The sequence below is a fragment of the Paramormyrops kingsleyae genome, chromosome 10 (assembly GCF_048594095.1).
Source record: "Paramormyrops kingsleyae isolate MSU_618 chromosome 10, PKINGS_0.4, whole genome shotgun sequence".
NCBI classification, from domain to species: domain Eukaryota; kingdom Metazoa; phylum Chordata; class Actinopteri; order Osteoglossiformes; family Mormyridae; genus Paramormyrops; species Paramormyrops kingsleyae.
This window is the reverse complement of record NC_132806.1, coordinates 821,512-827,673: the sequence shown is the minus strand read 5'-3', so window position 1 is coordinate 827,673 and position 6,162 is coordinate 821,512. Positions and strand designations below refer to the sequence as shown.

The 6,162-nt window shown below is 43.4% G+C and overlaps 1 long non-coding RNA gene across 1 annotated transcript; it reads right to left on the bottom strand.

Annotated features, from left to right (window-relative positions):
• Positions 1-204: 204 nt before the first annotated feature.
• LOC111840027 (uncharacterized) lies at positions 205-2,882 on the bottom strand. The gene is made up of 3 exons (XR_011993399.1): positions 1,979-2,882; positions 788-1,407; positions 205-667 (listed from the first exon to the last, which is right to left on the bottom strand). It is a non-coding gene; the product is annotated as an uncharacterized lncRNA (long non-coding RNA).
• Between the last annotated feature and the right edge of the window lie 3,280 nt (positions 2,883-6,162).

Below are 6,162 nucleotides of genomic sequence, written 5' to 3'. Positions count from 1 at the left end.
TTAAGATATGGTGACCAAACCTGTACACAATATTCTAGGTGAGGTCTCACCAAGGAATTGTATAATCTTAGCATTACCTCCCTTGACTTAAACTCCACACACCTGGAGATATACCCCAACATCCTATTGGCCTTTTTTATTATTAAGACATAATACTCTTTTATTTAAATTTAAAGAAATGTAATGAAAAATAATGTAATAATGTAATGTAAAGAAAAAAAGTCACCATTAAACTTACAAAAAAAAAAACACACACAAAGGTATTATGTTAGCGTAAAGTGATTTAAAGATTCTTAGCTAGAAACACTAGCCTATCAACATTTTGTGGCTTCAGTGCAGAACGGCGACAAGAGACAATGTTGCCTCCTGTGCTGAAAACCCTTTCAGAAGGGGAACTGGTTGCAGGAATGCAAAGGTATTTCCTGGCCAGTAAAGACAATCTTGGATACTGCTCCTTGTGAGCCTTCCACCATACTAATGGATCAACTTCACTGTCAGCGTTGCTTAAGAACAGGTAAGACTGTAGCTCCATGCTGACGGATTGTTGTTGCTGTGAGGCTGGATCTGTTGGCCCTGTGTTTCTTTGTGCTGCTTTGAAGAAGCTCCCTAAGGTCTTTCGAGTCTTCTTTGCAGGACTGCTACTGCTAGTTGTAGTAGGGAGACTTTCCTGTGAAGGACAAATCATGTTTATTTAATCACAGTTTAGTCATGTTAAAAAAAATAACATATTAACAATTTAAACAATTCTGTACATTGCAATACATAGTAAATATATAGCTAGATTTACCTCAACTGTTGTTAGCTTTGACATCTCATCTTGTAGTTTGTTTTGGACAGTAGTTTTGTTATCTTCATTGACATAAGTCATCTTAAACCTGGGGTCGAGGGTTGTGGCTATGTCAAGGAGGTCTTGTGTTTTTTGGTCATGATATTTTTCCTCCAGATACCCCACAATCTTTGATTTGATTGTGCAAATAAGGTCAGAGTCATCTTCCTTAACAGCCAAAACAGAAGACTGGAAAAGGTGGAGAGCAGGTTTCACAGAAGAGACACTGACATACTGCTCTCCTGAAAGAGCATCTGTAAAGTCTGCTAGTGGGGTGAGAGTCTTGTCCACAGCCTCCAGGACCTTCAGGTCTTGCCATGTCGACAAGAGGTGCCTAGCCTTGCGGTCAGAAGACAGGACATGGGTGATGGCAGCTTGCTGCTCAAGTATTCTCCTCACCATAGCCTGCCTAGATCCCCACCTTGTCGAACACTCTGTCTTGAGCTTGCGGTCTGGTAAACAGAGTTGTTTTTGTGCCTCAGAAAGCTCCCTCTTCCTCCTCCAACTGTAGCTGAAACACCCGACAAGCTTTTTGCACAAACCCATAGCACGTTCAATTCGTGGGTCCTTCATTGCATTCTCTAGAAGAAGAAAAAATAATTTAAAAAGTCTGAAGTCTTAAACACACAAAATTGTTGCTTTGTTTCTTTTTTGCCAATTCTTTTTTGCCAAGACTTTGAATAAAATTACAATATTAATAGTGCAACACTGACTTTAAGTTTTAATAGCTTTTTTTTTTAAATAAGGTATTTTTTGGCAACACTTTACAATAAAGGCCACTTGGTTAATGGTAGTTAAAGTATTTACTAACATTAACTGCGTAAGAACAATGCTTGTACAGCATTATTAATAATAGTTAAACATTTACTAATTCATTATTCAAATTCAAAATTGTGCTTGTTAACATAGTTATGTGCTGTAAGTTAACATGAATGAATTGCATTTTCATTCACTAACGCTAAAAAACATGAATACATTTTGTAATGTTTTCATTGTTTGTTCATGTTAGTAAATACATTCTTACATTAACTATTATTATAAGCATTATAAAAATAGTACAAATGCCTTACTACTGTTTTTGAAATGGCTAAGCATTAAAAGTTAACAAAGACAATTAGAAAAGGCTATTTTCATTTTGTCTGTTAAACTCACCTATTGCAAGATGAAGCCTATGGCCAAAACACTGCAGTCGTGTCCACTCATTTACGGATGTTGCCTTTACAATGTTGCTTCCGTTGTCTGTAGTAATGCACACAAGATTCTCCTCCTCTAACTTCCAGTTTATGAGAGCATCCTTTAATCCTTGCGCCAAAGCTTCACCAGTGTGATCCTCAGGGAAAAACCCAGTTTGTAGGCAGCGACTTTTCATCTCAAAATCATCATTAATGAAATGGATCGTCATACTCATGTATGGTTCCATTGCTCTGCTGGTCCATAAATCTGAAGTTGCTGCAAAGTTGTGTACATCTCGCAATTCGGTCTCAACTGTTCCACGACATTTGTTGTACAGAGCAGGGATTGCAACGTGTGAAAAATAATTACGAGAGGGCACGCAATAGCGCTTATCAAGGGTTTGAATGATCTTTTTAAACCCGTCTTTTGCAACAGTGGTCACGGGAGCCATATCTTTAGCCAAGTGAAACGCGATTGCGTCCGTTATTTCTTTGTGTCTGGGTGAGGTTGTTGGGTACGGTGTTGCATTGAATAATGTTGCTTGAATTGACGTTTGCCTTTTCTGGCTGCAGGTACTTTGTGATTGAGCGGCTTTGTTTTTCCGTACCATTTCATACTTTTGTATATGATTACGTTTTAGGTGATCAAACAAATTTGTCGTGTTACCCTTTGGCGCAGAAACAATTGCTGAACATTCCTTGCAGTATATGGTTTGCTGAGCATCATCATCTGGTTTGAAACCGAAGTAAGCCCACACTTCGGAATAAGCGCCTTTTTTAGGTACGAAAATGTCCAGGTTGTTAACAGACTTACTTGTACATTGCTCTGCCTCACTCATTCTTCTCTGTTTAGTTTCTGTTTGTTTCGAACTCGAATGTCGCATTACTCGCATCCACTATTCTGGTGCAGGTAACAAGCACATCTGGCAGCTGCCCGCACAAAACCGCATGTGACGTCAGGCGTCATCACGCCCGCTGTGAGTGATTGCGTGTTATCTCGAAATCAGACGAGTTATGCTCGTCTCCTGTCCTTGAAAATATAATTGGCTGAATCGTATAAATGCAGGATTAAGATCGGGGGGGGGGGGGTCGAATTGAGATCGCGATCTTTTAACGATTAATTGTGCAGCTCTAATATATAGCATATTAGAAATAACCTGGAGTTTTAGGTAAAACATTAATGTCAAGTAATAATAAATTGAAACTCAAATTGTAATTCTATAATAACTGTTCTAAGTTTAAAAAGTTAGTTGTTAAGCAGTCTCATTAGGTGCTTTTTAATTAGTAACACTTTTGAAATAACATAAAACACCAAACATCCCTTTGGGAGCCAATGACTGCAATTCCAGTTAATAGCAAAGACAACCATTGAGCCCTTTTTAAAGCTGCAGTTCCTACCTCTAGTAACAGAAAATGCAGACATCGTTTTATTACTGAGTGTACATTGATTGTGTGGAGTGATGGCTCAATGGGTAGCACTGTGGCCTCACACGCCAGCGTTGGGGGTTTGAATACTGTCCCTGCTCTGTGTATACAGAGTTTGCATGTTCACCCTGTGTCATCTGGGGTTCCTCTGGACACTACAGAGACATGCAGTTAGGCTGATTTGGTCTCTAAATTGCTGGTAGTGTTTGTGGTGTGTATCTTGTGATGGTCTGGCATCCTTCCAAGGTGTACTGCAGCCCTGTGTAGCCTGTGATAGGCTCCCCTGTGACTATCTATGTAATGTTTAATGACCTGGACCGGCTTAACTTTGGACATGAATAGCCCATGTTGGTGTGAGGGAGGCTCAATAAAAATGTCCTGTGGTGTGATCCTGTAGATGCCACGCGCCCAGCGCTTCCCAGACAGCTTCCACCTGGCCCTGCAGTCCCTACTGCTGTCCATCTTGCCTCACATCACCATCCGCCACCTGGAGGTCTTCCTACTGAGATTTGTATGCCAAAAATTTGACCAAATTACAACCACAGGTGTAATGCACAGGTATAATCCAATATCACACGGAGCAGAGGAACTTAACATCCCCAGCAGGGCTGCCTGTGATGTGCTACACACCGACCTTCTGTTGGCCTTCTTTAGAACCATTTATGCATGATGACCTACGCCTGACCTCTTAAGAGCTCATTTGAGCGTATTGGCTGAAGGCAGGCTAGCAGCTGTGTGAGCATTGCTGGCTACCTGCCACAGCAGTCCACTTACAGGATGCCAAGGTGGGCAGAAATGCAGTGGAACAAGGTGAACGGCGCTGGGATCCAAAGCAGCGCTTCAAATACTTCTGCTAATTTACCTTTTGAGATAAACGTTGACCTTAATCACAAAACAAACTCACTGATGGAAATGAATAATGCTTTTGAAGAACCAGCGCTTCTATCAGATTCCTGTTTATTTGCATTTTGCGTATCGGACTTAGTCTTTGCGTGACAGGCAGCCAGCATGTTTCTTTCTTTTTCTAAGGCCGCAAAGTGAGCATTGCAGCTCTTAACAAAGGTAGGGAGATCACACATAAATCTGCAGTCATGCAGTCAACTACTTATAACTAACCTGTCAGACCAGTCAACTGATGTTTGTGTATAAGGGCATTTTTCAAACAACAAAGGTCAGGCAAGTTTCTACAAATCTCCATTTAATTACAGCTGCCGTGTCAAACTTTTGTTTTCACCTTGATTGTAAAAAATTTGATTGTAAGAAATTTTTGGATTTTATTTTGGTTGTTTTCGGAAATGGTGAAACATTGTTTTAGGTAAACAATGTTTCACCATTTCTGATGAAATTTTGTAATGTGGGTTCTTGCATTATTGTAAGGTCAGACATAGTTCCAGTGTACAAGGCAAGACTTGACCTGCTGTTGATCTGCTCAGAATGCGTGACAACACTTACACTAAGGTAAAATAACAGGGAAATTCCACTTGTGAGGTAGCAAGGGGAAGTCTGGGACTAAGGTAGATTCATTTATGCTCCCCTGACCTTCAGAACATCAGAGACCCAAAAAATAGAACAATAAAGGCACTGACAGATAAAAAAATGGCACAGTGCATGAAATGCTGAGTATATTGTTGCAGACTCTCAAGCTGCAGAAAGAATGTAGTAGTTAAGGAGGTGGACTGCCTGTCCTGGAGCCGACACCTTATCGTGATGGAGAAGTTTGCGTGTTCCAATGATCTCAGGAGCTAAGTTGCCGGGCCTTTATGCCCTTGGTAGGGTCACCCAAGGCAAACAGGTCCTGGGTGAGGAACCAGACGAAGTGCGGCTCACAAGACCCCTAATGATGAACAAAATATTGGATCCATGATTTCCCTTGTCCGGATGCGGATCACCGGGTCCCCCCCCTGGAGCTAGGCCTGGGGGTGGGGCTCGATGGCAAGCGCCTGGTGGCCAGGCCTACACCCATGGGTCCCCCCTCCAATGGGCTCACCACCTGTAGGAGGGGCCATAGGGGTCGGGTGCAGTGTGAGTTGGGCAGTGGCCGAAGGCGGGGACCTTGGCGGTCTGATCCTTGGCTGCAGAAGCTAGTTCTAGGGACATGGAATGTCACCTCTCTGGTGGGAAAGGAGCCTGAGCTGGTGCGCGAGGCTGTGAGGTTCCGACTAGATGTAGTCGGGCTCACCTCGACGCATGGCTTGGGCTCTGGAACCAGTCTCCTCGAAGGGGGTTGGACCCTCTTCCACTCTGGAGATGCTGATGGGGAGAGACGCCGAGCTGGGGTGGGCATGCTTATTGCCCCCTGGCTGGACGCCTGTACATTGGAGTTTACCGCGGTGGACGAGAGGGTAGCCTTTCTTCGCCTTCGAGTGGGGGGACATGTCCTGACTGTCGTTTGCGCTTATGCGCCAAACGGCAGTTCAGAATACCCACCCTTTTTGGAGTCCTTGGAAGGGGTGTTGGAGTGCGCTCCTCCCGGGGACACTCTTGTTCTGCTGGGGGACTTCAATGCTCACGTGGGAAATGACAGTGAGACCTGGAGGGGCGTGATTGGGAGGAACACCCCCCCCCCCCCGATCTGAACCCAAGTGGTGTTTTGTTGGTGGACTTCTGTGCTCATCATGGATTGTCGATAATGAACACCATGTTCAAGCATAAGGGTGTCCATATGTGCACTTGGCACCAGGACACCCTAGGCCGCAGTTTGATAATCGACTTTGTGGTCGTGTCATCGGACTTGCGGCC